Genomic DNA, 13,941 nt, shown 5'->3' on the forward strand with positions numbered 1-13,941 from the left:
TTAGCAAAGAGGCTTAACAGCAGTAGATATGCACAAGGCTGATACTGAAATGTGCATGTTTTCATATAAGTGCATTGATTTATCTTCTGCGGGTGTTCACATCACTGAAACCTGGCAGGCATTCAAGCATGACTGTATAAATTATTGGTAAAATAAATGGGGAAATATACCAGTTTCAGCTCTACTTTTTTCACAAAACCCATAATAAATATGAATAAATACGGATAAATTTGTCAAAAAATAAATATGGATAAATACAGACGGAAATGACAAAAAAATAAATACCATAAAACTGGGAGCCCTAATTATATTTCATCTGAGGGAACAAAGCTTATTATCAATTACGGGACCATTGTTATGGCACATGTTACCTAGGCCTGGTCGTCCCAAAAATATTTCATGTGGGAAGGGGAAAAGATGGTGCACATGAGCGAGGTAGACAACTAACACGTAGAAGGAGGGAGAGTTGGTCAGAAATTGTAGGGGATATTTTTGGAGCACTGATACCAGCCGTTGGAATATCTCTGAATGCACACAAAATTAGAAAAATGTCTACAGTAGTGGATAGCTTATCGACAAGCACTGCTGGAGGGTTCTAACTGATAAATACCGAAATGGTTGCCATGAGAGCCATGGTTATGCAGAATGGACTTGCCCTTGATATTATTTTGGCCAAAGGGGGAGGAGTCTGTGGAATGCTGAAAGTGCAACATTGTTGTACTTATATTCCTGACGAAAGTCAAGATTTGAAGACATATATTAAGAATATAACTGACTTGCACAAGGAGATTGTTCCACTGGAGGTTGAAAGTGTTTGGGAGAAAATTGGGAAAGGGTTTTCTACTATTAAGAACCTCTTAGTTAAGTTAGGAAGTACATTTGTAGGCAAGATTCTAATTCCAATAACTGGTGTGATAATATTAGTATTAATTCTGAGGTTAGGATGTGTGTGTATAAAAAGGAGAAAAATACAAAATAAAATAAAAAGAGAAGTTGCTAAGAAAAAAGAGAAAGAAAGGAAAGAGAAATATAGGACATAGAACTAGAAGAATGGAATGAAAACATATATAAGAAAACAAGAGAGGATGAGACGGGTGAAACTATAATGTGACGTAATAAACTTAAGAGAACTGAATTCATTTCCATAAAAATGTATCCAAATTTAGTGGAATTTATGGTGATATTAAAAATCACCAAAGGGGGGATTGATGGAGCAGGTAAAACAAAATTTTGTATACCGTCTCTATTTTGCATGAAAATACTAATGACGTAATCAATGTATATATTAATTTGAATTAACTGTGTGCTGTGATTTATTAATCAACAAAGTGCATTTTTGATAAACACAAATTACACACGGGACTCATTGCTATTTGCATGGCAAAATAACTTTAATGACTAATTGTGGTACGCCTATTAACAATAGAAGGTGTGGTGATAGAAAATTGCATGATTTATGTTGCTTTGGTGACGTTTGCGTTCCTGTTGGGGCCAAATGGTGAGTATTATTGCTTTAAATGTCGCTATGAGCTAGGAAAATACTAATAAATAATGGGATTAGTGTGGGTTTAAACATTAGAATATTCATTTCTGTATATTAATTATGTTTTATGTTTGTTTTGCTTAAGTTGGCATTCGTCCTACCAAGCCATGACATTCAAAATGGAGTTCAGAAGTGGCCACCGTCTTGTGAGTGCGATGTCTACTGCGCAGACTCGGATGGCTCCGAAGATCTCCAGGCATCCTCAATTCAAAATTTGCGAACATACGTGACAAGAATTTTCAATTCTATTAAGGACACGGAGGCGAGGATTATGCTTCTCAATTTTCTTTACTGAAAATTCTCAGCAGCCAATCATGTAAAGTAAAACAAATAAATAAACTACAATACCCATAAACATCAGTGGGTATCACGTGACAACCATAGAGAAGACCCTATATAAGGCATACAAGAGAATACCATATCCTCTTTCTTTGTAGGAAAAAAATAAACAGTTAAGTCCAAGAATAATCAAAACACATGGTGACGTCCGGAAACAGCTGAAAGGCAGAACCAAACATGGAAGGAAATCCATCAGCCAACGGGCAGGGACGAGACTTGAAGGCAGCTTCAATGGAACAGCTTCTCACGAAGAGAGGTAAAACAAAATCCATAAGCGAGGAAGAGTAGCAACTCATTTGAGATCAGAACCTGAAATGGAAAGACAATCCGTAATACCACACTCCCAGTAAGAGGGACATATAATAACAATGGGAAGGGTAGAAAACAGTAGGAGCATAGAATGAAATATATACAGCCAAAAAATCAGAAATTTAATATAATAAAATACAGAATCAAGGGTGGGATAATCCTCGCCTCCGTGTCCTTAATAGAATTGAAAATTCTTGTCACATATGTTCGCAAATTTTGAATTCTATGTCAGGACCGGAGGCTCCGATTATGCTTGTTCAAAGCTGCGCCACCACAACAGATGCAATATTTACAATCGGTTTATAATCAAAAGTTTTAAATGTAGAATCAGATGACCAATCTGCTGCATTCATAATGTCTAACAAACTGACACCTACAGAAAAGGCTTTAGATGCCATAGCACCACGAGCAGAATGAGCACCAAATCTTGAAACATCAATACCAGCTTCACCCATGAGCCAACGCACCCATCTTGCTAGGGTAGCTGGGGTCACTGGGTGAAAAGGTTTCTGTAAAGCTATCAACAATTGACCCCCCATGTCTTGACGAAAGCCTGAAGTACTTACCTCATAATCCCGGATACATTGTACCACACACATTTTAGGATTATCAGGAAACATGGGATAGGTGACAGAGGAGATGTTACATTTAGTGCGTTTGGTGATCAAGAAAGTGACATCCTCCGGAGAAAATCTACGACCCGCGAGGTCAAGAGCGCGGATATTGGATACTCGCTTGCAGGACACTAGACAAAGTAGCATAGTTAACTTAGCCGAAAGTTGTTTGCGAGACAGAAACTGATTATCTGGCCAGGCGTCCAAGAAACGCAAGACAGTGGAAACATCCCAAAGCTCTGAATACTTAGAGCAGGGGTCTCCAACGAGTAGCTCGGGAGCTACTGGTAGCTCGCCAGTACCTTCAAAGTAGCTCTCTGAGGTGAAGTCAAGCCAAGTATCAATTTCAGAGTAGGTGCCTATTAAAGAAGGCGGCACTGATCATCTCAAGACCCTCAGAGTGACAGCCAGCCAAATTTATCACAGTAACTCATACTAATAATCAAACACACACTGTGCCAGCTTATAGGACCTGCTACATGACAGTCTGTATCCAATCTCAATATAATTAAGCCACAAGGAGACTGACCATGTTGCAGTCCCTCCTTTAACAGTCACAACATGTGTTTGAACAGTGCACCAACAAAAAAGTATGGCAGCAGTAGCCTGAGCTGTAATCAGTGCTGACCCACCAAAGTGCTGGACTGCAGGAGTCAGAGTAAAAATGTGTAAGTTAGATGCATGATCAGCTCAAGACCTGAGGAGAACAGGGTATGATCCAGACCAGAGAAAATTAAGAGATTCATCAACATTTATGTGTGTGCCCACAATAAACACTATTGCTTTCTGAAACTATGCCCGGTGCCAAGAACCGCCAAATATATATGCTAGCCCCATCATAAGAGTGTTATATTTGGCATAATTGTGTCCATCCCTGACATAATGGTACCAATGGCATAATTATGGTCATCCTTGACTATTTTAGTATTTTTGGTCTAGTTGTGGTATGCTGGCAGCCATCATAGACCTACTCTTAGCATGACTGGCCTATATGTACCTATTCCTGGCATATTAATGGTCATGACTGATAGGTGGTCTTATCCCAGATCCTTCTGGTTTCCAGCCTTGGCACAACTGTGATCCTAGTATAATGGTGGGCATTACTGGCATAATTCAGGCATCCGTGGTGCTGTGGTGAGCATCCATTATGATATAATGGGGTAACCCACAATTGTCCACGGACCTGGGTAACGATTGGTATAGGAAAAAACTGTCCTAGACTTCTTTAAAGCTACAATTCAGTTATGAAAAACATTCATTAGTCTAAGGGCATCCGGTACATATAGAATTATTTAGTTACTTTTATAACAGATCACCATATTCAATGCTCCAAATAGAGAAAGAGGTTGCTCCAAGGGGAGTATGAAAAAGGAAAGTGCTCATGAGGTACAACAGATTTAAAGGAGGGGAATCCAAAAGGCAAATTCAATAACCAATCAATTACACATTCTGGTATCCTTAGTAAAACTGGCCGCGGCTCATAGTGGCACCAGTTTTACAGATAGACCAGTCCCTTATGGATTTACAAATATACATTTCATGATTTTCTGATGATGCACAGAGAACATTCATCTGGGAAAAGGCAGGCTGGGATGATATCAGGTGCAGGCCCACTGGGGGAGAGTGTCGATGTTTCGACCCTGGTGCATTGAGGTTAATTTATATCCTGCAGAGGATATAAGTTACCCTCATGTCCTTTGACTAATGAATGTTTTTCATAACTGAATTGTAGCTTTAAAGAAGTCTAGGACCATTGTTTTCTATACCACCGGTGAGCATCCATGGCATATGACTGTAATACCTGGGAATTCAAAGTAGTTTGTCCATATGAGGCATTTGTACATGGGAGTACATGATGATAATGACAAGCTGGTGTTTTGAGACTGTGCATTTCTCAAAAACTGAAAACTGAAATTTTAAAGGCAGTTTTAGTTTTCAAAAATGGGGTTTCTTCTGGAAAATTGAGTTTGTTTGCCCACAGTGCAAAGTAGTATTAGATAGGAAGAATGCGCATTTTCAGAAACTGGTGAATGATAATTCAAGCTGAGCTCGGAAGACGTACTGCTGTGCTTATGGCCTTTGTGCCACTCAGCATGTCAAGATTTTAATGTTACTTCATAAGTCAAGGGGAGGCATTTAATATTGAAGAACTTTTTCCCAGCATTTCTGCTGGTAACCGCACTTGGTATACTTGGGTGGTAACTACTGAAAATCTTGCTTTGGGTGGTCATAGTGTAGTGTAGTCACTATTTTACAGGTATAGAATTTGCTAGTAGCTCAGGAAGACTTTCCTTGAGCAGAAGTAGCTCTCACTACAGAATAGGTTGGAGACCCCTGACTTAGAGGAAGGTGGTTTCACCAACCAAATACACCAGTTTACCCAATAAAGGGTGGTCACCAATCGGTTTGCCATCAATTGGTACATGACCCGCAGAAATAGCTGACCGGAAATTATTGACAGTGCGATAGGCGAGGCCGGAAGCAGCAAGGGATGCCAGAAAATTCACTACCAGGGAGACATCCGCCGAAGCGGGATCCACCTCCCGTTGAGAGCACCAATCACACCATTGTTTCCAGGCTGTGGCATAACGCTTGTGTGTGTTGGGTGACCAAGCTTCACTGATAAATCGGCCAGCGTCTCGCGAAAGGCCTGGGACTTTCCAGCGTTCCCCGAAATTCGCCACGCGACCAGCAAGAGTTGGCCGGATGTTATCAGAGGGTGAGGGGACTTGAGAGGGTCTAACAACAGATTCCACCGAAGGGGAAGAAGAAGGGGAACCGCACATAACATTTCCAGATGTACTGGGAACCACGGCTGAGCCCGCCAAAGAGGAGTGACTAGAATTAGCTCCGACTGATAACATTTGGTTCGGGCCAAGACCCTGGGAATCATTACAAACGGAGGAAACGCATAACATAGAGACGGAGGCCACACCTGAAGAAAAGCATCCGTTGCAAGAGCCTCCGGGTCGGGACGCCAGCTGAAGAATGTTGGAAGTTGCGTGTTGAGTCGGGAGGCAAAAAGATCGATCTGACAAGGACCCCATATGTGTATCAACCACCGGAACACTCGAGGATGAAGCCTCCAATCGCTGAAATCCCGCAGATTACGGGAATTCCAATCGGCAACTTGGTTGGTGCACCCGGGAAGATACTCTGCCACCACAAACAGTTTGTTCTAAAGGGAAAAATGCCAAAAGTCCTTGGCAATCTCCGCCAGAAGTCAGGACCGAGTCCCGCCCAACTTGTTCACATAACGAACCGCTGACACATTGTCCATGCGGAGAAGAATGCAACAATTCGTCTGACGAGGAGAAAGGCAGCGAATTGCAAAGGAACCCGCCAGGAGTTCCAGGCAATTTATGTGGAGATTTAATTCTTCCGGAGACCACCGACCGCCCGTGGACACCGGACCGCAACGGGCTCCCCAACCCCACCGACTGGCATCGGATTCGATCACCACTTCCGGAGTTGTTCCGAATAGGGCTCGACCGTTCCAAGACTCCATGTGCTCTAGCCACCATAACATCTCCCACCTCGCCTCCTCTGTGAGAGGAATCTGATCGCAATACTTGAGGCCTTTCTGGAGATGACGAATCTTGAGTCGTTGAAGTGCTCGGCAATGAAGGGGACCCGGGAAGTTCGCTTGGATAGAGGAAGCTAACAAGCCGACAATCCGGGCTACCGATCTCAAGGACACAATCTGCCTGTGCAAAATCAACCTCAACTCTCTCTTGATTGATCTGATCTTCTGATTGGGCAAGAGGAGTTGACAAGTGAGGGAGTCTACAAGAAAGCCCAGGAACTCGACAGACTGAGACGGAATCAACACCGATTTCTGAGGGTTGACCAAGAAGCCCAGATTCTGCAACAGATCTACCGTCCAAGCAAGATGTTCCATGACTACAGGAGGACTCCGACCCATGATGAGAATATCGTCCAAATAAATGATGAGGCGAACCCCCCGGGCACGAAGAAGCTCGACTACAGGCCTCAGAAGTTTCGTGAAGCACCAGGGTGCTGACGAGAGGCTGAAAGGAAGGACTTTGTATTCGTACCAAATTCCCTGCCAATGGAATTGAAGAAAATGACGATGAGGTCTGTAAATGGGCACTGATAGATAGGCATCTTTTAGATCCAATCGGACCATCCAGTCCCCTTCCTGAAGAAGATCGCGGAGAAGATGGATTCCCTCCATCTTGAAGTTACGATATACCACCCATCCATTGAAATCCTTGAGATTTAAAACAAGCCTGGATCCACCCCCCTTCTTCTGAACGAGGAAAACATTGCTGACGAAACCCTGAGGATGGCGATCCGTACGCTCTATGGCTCCTTTTTGAAGAAGAGATTCGATTTCGCTGGAAATTAAATTTTGATCTTGAAGGGAAAAAATCAGTGGGCGAGGAGGGAGAGACTGAGAGGGGGAATGAAAAAACTCTACCTTGTAACCCTGTACTGATTCCAGGATCCACGCATCTTGCGAGATTTTTTGCCAATTGTGGAGAAAAAATCGGATTCTGCCCCCCAATTGAACTTCGGAAAAAGGAATTAAGCTCACCTGAGGTGGAAGCATCACGTTGACCTCCCTGGTTACCTCCATAATGACCTTTCCGGTTGTTGTTACGGGAACCACGGGTTGAATAGAAGGAGGATGAGGATTAGTCTTGAAATTTGCCACGGGTGGTATTATAACCCCGCTGGGCGCCTTGTTGATAACCCCGACCGAACGACCGTCCCCGATGTCGTCCGGCCCAGCCAAAAACCGGGCGAAAAGCCCGCTTCAGTGAACCCTGTGCTTTATCAAGGCCGCTGAATGTAGCGACAAACTTAGTTAGTTCTTTTAAAAATGGCTGTCCAAAAAGGAGGCCTTTGTGCCAAAGGACCAGCCTGAGAGGTTGACAATTCCGCCAACTTGGGGTCCAGTTTCAACAGAATAGAGCGGCGGCGCTCACAGGACATGGCACAATTTGCATTGCCTAACTGACAAATGGCTCGTTGAGCCCAGCCTATCAGGTCGTCAGGGTCAATAATTTGGCCTGAACCTTTAGACTTGAATCCCAAATCTAAAATTTTGGTAAGGGGACCAGTCAAATCGAGCAATTTATCCTGGCAGGAACGCCATGCCCGGTCGATTCCCTTTTTGGGATCTTTGGTATATTTTTTCAAATAGGTGAGCATAGGGGGATCCATTTCCGGAGTGTCCGCGACCTTGTCTGCCAAATCAGGTCTGGGGCATTCGGAACGTAAGCGCGCACGGACATCCTGTGGAAAAACTTGACGCAGGTGGGACTGCACATATTCAGCAACCTCCGTAGAGTGAAGCCAAGACGAGGAGTTTGGATGGACAATTGCAGTGGGCTCAAAGGTAAGTAACTGTGGATGGGTGGGAGCATCGACAAAACGTTCTTTGCGTTTCTTCTTCGTTGGGGGAGGAGAAGCCTCCGGCTCGGAGGGCACATCAGAGGAGGAATTTCCATCATCTCTGAAGGGCGAACTAGAAGAAGCGTCCTTAGAAGAACAACCATGAGAGTGGTCAGTGGAAAAGTTTTTAGCCAATTTGGCAAAATCCGAAGAGTGCGGATTCTTAGAACTTTTGCCAGCAGAAGAACGTGACGTAGACCCAGGAAGCCAACCCTGTTGTAGGGCATAATTACACAAATGGTGCTTTAAAGGCTCAATAGCCTTGACCATGGCTTTATTGACAGAGTGCTGGACTCCTGCATCAAGAGCCTCTACGAGCTCATGCTCCAATGACCCTGAAGGGTCCTCTTCATAATAATCCTCTTCATAATAATAGTCAGACATTATGTCACTGGAATAGTGACAGATAAACCCACCAGAGGATAAGCACGGAGCAAATAACGACTGTCTGCGCAAAAAGAGGAGACCCTGATGGAACGAGGAGCAGACAGTGATGAAATAAGGGGGAGTGGTAAACCCCAAGCAAGCCACAGCAGTACAAATATGTAAGAAAACACTGTGTACTTTCACTGTTTGAATGTGGAGGGAGGGCTTGCCTATGAACCCACTCTAGGCAGAGCCTATGCGTAAGTATACAGCCCAAGGCACATCAATATTAAGCCTGAGCGTCAAAAAGGGAGGTCTGGAGACAATTGGTGGGTAAAGGGCACTGGCAGCGCTGCCCCTGCGCTCTGAGAGAATCCGAAAATCGTTTCAAGTGGAAAAACGGTAAAAATCACCGTAATAGGATTCAAAATGGCCGCCGCGCATGCGCGGAACGGCCCAATAATTGCTCCAGAAAGAGGACTATGCGTCCAAAGGACGTGCCTCCCCACCTCCATCTCCCGCTCCACAAATCTTGAACACGGGCGCACGGCGCCCGGTCCGGGAGGCGAAACGCGCTCCCAAAGCGGCATCAAAGGAAACAAAGAAGCGGGAACAGCGCGTCAATGCAACGGCACCACAATCAGTAAGAGGCAATAGAACCGGTAACGGAGGACCGCGAGAAGCGCATCGGAAATGGAAATGTAAACTCTGACATGGAAATGTAAACGTAACACATAACAAATAAGCGCAAGCGTATCAAAAGAGCAACATAGCGCAAATAATGGAAAAAATTAGAAAGTAATGCACTTAACTGGCTGCGGAGCAGCAAAGAAAGAGGATATGGTATTCTCTTGTATGCCTTATATAGGGTCTTCTCTATGGTTGTCACGTGATACCCACTGGTGTTTATGGGTATTGTAGTTTATTTATTTGTTTTACTTTACATGATTGGCTGCTGAGAATTTTCAGTAAAGAAAATTGAGAAGCATAATCGGAGCCTCTGGTCCTGACATAGAATTCAGAGCACAGTGTTCCTGGTCAAGGATAGGAACGTGGAGGACTGCCAGATTTCAGTCAGTGTAAATTACCCAGAGGAACAATAGTCACCTATAATGAAAAGATCAACATTGTAGATACATTGGATATTTTCGCATGAGAACTGTATGAGCTCAGCGGATGATATAGCAAACTTTGTCAGGTGTTGCATGAAATTATAATAAATGTACACCTTTGTTTCTGCGATGCATGTTCAGCTGTTAAATTAGACACATTTTTGTGTTTTATTAACAGTTGTTATGACAGGAATATTGACTGTGCCACTCACTTTATGGGGGAGGGGGATATGGGAGGCTGAAATTGGGGGCCCCTGTGCAGTTGCCCACTTTGTCCATGCCTTAAAACATCTCTGATCCTATGGACGTGTCACAGGGTCCCTAGTTATTACTGCCAAGAAAGGGATGGGCTGCTAATATACAGTGAGCCTATTTTATTTGCTAAGCTAATTCTAGCCCTGACAAGTGCATAACTTTTGCCTGGCCATATTCAAGACTTGTGAGAACACAGGTAATGTTGTATTGCGTTACTATAACATGTGATGTGTGACACTTGGCAGGGCTACACAATTACTAGGGTAGTACTACAGCGGAAGATGTGGCTTATAGCCAGAGGTGCCGACTTTGACACGGGGAATCAAGTTCGAGTCTCGGCATCGGCTAAACATCCAGTGATTCTGAGCAAATCATATAATCTCCTCGTGCCTACCGTGCTTTATAAACCGGCAAAACAAAACCCACAAGGGACAGCGAAACCGCAAGCGCCAGAGAGAAGAAAATGCGAGTAAGGATGATCAAGCAACGGGCGGATTTTAAGTGAACTACAGACCAATAACATATAACAAAAGAAGCGGTCTCAGGCAAGCACACCAGTTCTGTCTGCTAAGCCTAACCATCGGGGCTACACAAACTCTACCGTTTCCAGGAAGCGACTCCTGAGAAGTGAAATGTGTTCTTTTAAAGCATACGAACAAAATGTAAGGAAAGGTTCACACATCGTTTTAATAAATATATACTCATTTTATGTCACCCTCCCCGTATTTAGCTACTATTCAAAGAACTGTCGCTTTTGCTAATCTAAGATGTCTGCTTCTGCAATCCACTTAGTCTTGCCTCTGTTTAGGTCTCGCCTTGCTATCGCGTAAGCGATCGCACAGCGAGACTATTGAAAGCGGGTTTGAAAAGTGCTCCCAAAAAGCGGATTGCATGGCTAGCACGCGCACAATCACGCGCATCGTACCGCCATGCAATCCGCCTTTTGGGAGCACTTCAAAGGGTCCGCTCCCCCGCCCCTAGCGCGCGCGCCACGCTCCGCCGGGCTTGTTGAAATGTGCTCTTGTCGAAGAGCTCCGTGCTCATCAAAGCACCGCTTTGATATTCTTATTTTACGTACGACGCTTCGATTTACGACGGCACTGCTGGCACTAGAGATTCTCTGACTTATGCACTCTTTCAAAATGTCACACTGATGAGCCGTAGAAGGAGGCCTTTATTAACTACATGTGATGAATCTGTCGCATCTGGATTGCTTCGTCTCCAAAGACGAGAGAGCTGAATGAACATTCTTCTATGGGGGTATTTGTGGCAGACACTGTCTCAGTAAACATCAGAGACCACTACACCGAGCTGTCAACACGGACGATCAAAGAGAGTGCTCTCTCTGCAATGGTTAGCATTATTTTTAACAGAAAAGGACTCCAGAGTTTTTGGACTCCTACAGTTTTCCGCCCTAACAGTTACCTGTACACCCAATTAAACATGGCGATTTAAAAAAAAAAAAAAACAGAAACAGGTCAGGCAGAATAATATTTCACAATAACCAGATTCAAGATGATGCATCATTTACTTGCAGGGCACATGGTTTATTTTATTTACATCATAGTTGCTGAGGTGTACGATTTAAAAAAAATTACATTCAACATATTTAAGAGAAAATGATACTACTGTACTGCAGTTCTGAAGAGCCAATTGCGTAGGTTGAAAAGAAGTTGTGTAAATAACAATACATTACGGAAAATTTCTATTTCGTTCCCTTGAAATACATGTGTTCAGCATACCGGTCTGCGCAAGTGTGCACATGTGCAAGTGTCTCAATGCGCAAAAGTGTGAGTTTGTGTAAATTTGTGTATGAACATGTGAAAGTTAGTGAGAGCGATTGTCTGAGACCACAGTCTCTTTCTTTCCCTGACTTGATCTGTCTCTCTCAGGTCTCTCCCTTTGGATGTTTAAAACTGTCGTCGGTTTGTTGCCGAAGGGAGACAATCCATGTGCGCGTGCTGGAGCAGAGTTTTCTGTTGAAAATCTATTGGGTTTTTAAAGCTCTGGTTTGTCTATTTGTCGATTAATAAAATATTAATTTTAACTATTAATTATTTGTTTTGTGTACATGTTTTAACTAACCAATACGTACTAATGAGAGAAAAACGACACGTGACAATGCTTTTGCGTTGCTATTTAATAAATGTGCATGTTTTATTAATAAATGTTGCTGAGTGCTGTTTATTTTAAAGCACGGAAAACGCTTTTTAAATGTCATGTACTAATGCTTTTCTTGTGTTGCAAAGGCTAGATAATTACATACACATAAGGGTATTAGTGGGGTTAACACTGTTTAATCACTATGCTGTGGTAACGTTGTTTTGTCTCTTTTAATTAAGATGGTACATTTTGGCCTGGTGGGAAAATGGCTACCGTTTAAAACCTGTATTCGAGTGAATTTTGTGATGAGAAGGCCTTGCTGAACATGGTCAAGAAAGAAACAAACAACAGGAGTAGACCCGTTATCCCAGCAGAGACCGGGCGATAATGTTTAACAAGACAACAATGTCTCAACTGGAAATCATTCAGAGGCAAATTTCAGATCAATAATGAAATCGCAAGGGAAAGGACGGGAGACCACCAAGAAATTAGAAAAAGGGTTTTGTATTGCAGGTAGTTATAGCAGCACTACGGTACAATAAAGGTACAAATGACCAAAAAACACAAATGTGAGCACTGGGCGTGCTGGTGATAGTGAACGGCGCAGTGAGCACAATAAGTGAAGACAGCGTGAACGGCGATAAAATGATAATGACAATATGGTCAAAATATGATTATGTACAATCAAATTTAAACAAATTTGTAAATGACCACAGAAAAAAGCCAAAGTTCTTTGCTGGGGGTTGTCGACGGCGTTTCAGCCTGATTGATTCCAGGCCATCATCAGGACAATGGTCATAGATAAACGTGTGCTGGGCGTAAATTTGGTACACGAATTCCAGTTGAGACATTGTTGTCTTGTTGAACATGGTCGAGAGTCATCTGACCACAGTCTTCGCCTGGTTAAAATTTTCCGTGAGGACAGTAGCAGTTCTGGGCAAGCATCCAGATACATCCGAGTAACCTTGGAGGACAAAGGAGCCATAATGAATGAACTCTGAGATCATGATGTTGGTTCCGAGGAAAGATGAATATGAAGAGTTACTTTTTAATTTCCAGTTCCGTGTTCTGTCTTTTTATTTTTGTGATTTTCCTGAGCGGAGATTTTCCAAATGTAGCGATGCTACATCCTTTCCTGCTCGCTCTGCTCAGCGGTTCAGCGGATATCGAAAACATTTTATGTTGCCTTCTATTGTTAAACACATTATAAATATTGTTAGCCTAGAGAGGGTTTTTGCCACTTTGCCACTTCTTCCCAAACCTGCGTTGGTGAGGACTTATGCTGTGAGGACGGCGACTCGGGAGACTTCTACTGAGAGACCTGTCCTGACCCATTCCGACATTTAGCTAGAATAGGTAATTATGAGAATAATGATTTACTTTGATTGATTTCCATTTGAACTAATTTTAGATAAAGAATCATAATTTTAAATACAGTGTTGGTTATTATTTCTTGTCAATTATTGAGTACTCTATTTTGATTATTGTTGTATAGATTGTTTAGATCATGACTCAGGACAGTCACAATTAGGTCTTATCGACCATGTGTGTAGATGTAGGGTGTTTAGAAGGTTTCTTTCCACAGGTTCAGTGCTAATAGAGCAATCTGAGTGTATGTTAGTGAAATGGGCCCAAGCGTATGATGAGTGTATGTGCGTGTATCTGTGAATTTACTCTATCCGTGGAAGTAGGGAGATTTTGTACACCCAATCTGCACCAATTTCCTGGTAGCAGAATTTGATGGTTATTGATGATTGTCTTGATCTGATTAGATTGCTTGTACATTGGCTTTTGATTTATTGATTATTGATTGATGTTGGTATATGTACTAATACTATATGTTGAAGTCGTCATGTTGAGTTTTATGTAGTGCTTC

Source organism: Triturus cristatus, chromosome 1_2 (assembly GCF_964204655.1).
Source record: "Triturus cristatus chromosome 1_2, aTriCri1.1, whole genome shotgun sequence".
In the NCBI taxonomy this organism is placed as follows: Eukaryota; Metazoa; Chordata; class Amphibia; order Caudata; family Salamandridae; genus Triturus; species Triturus cristatus.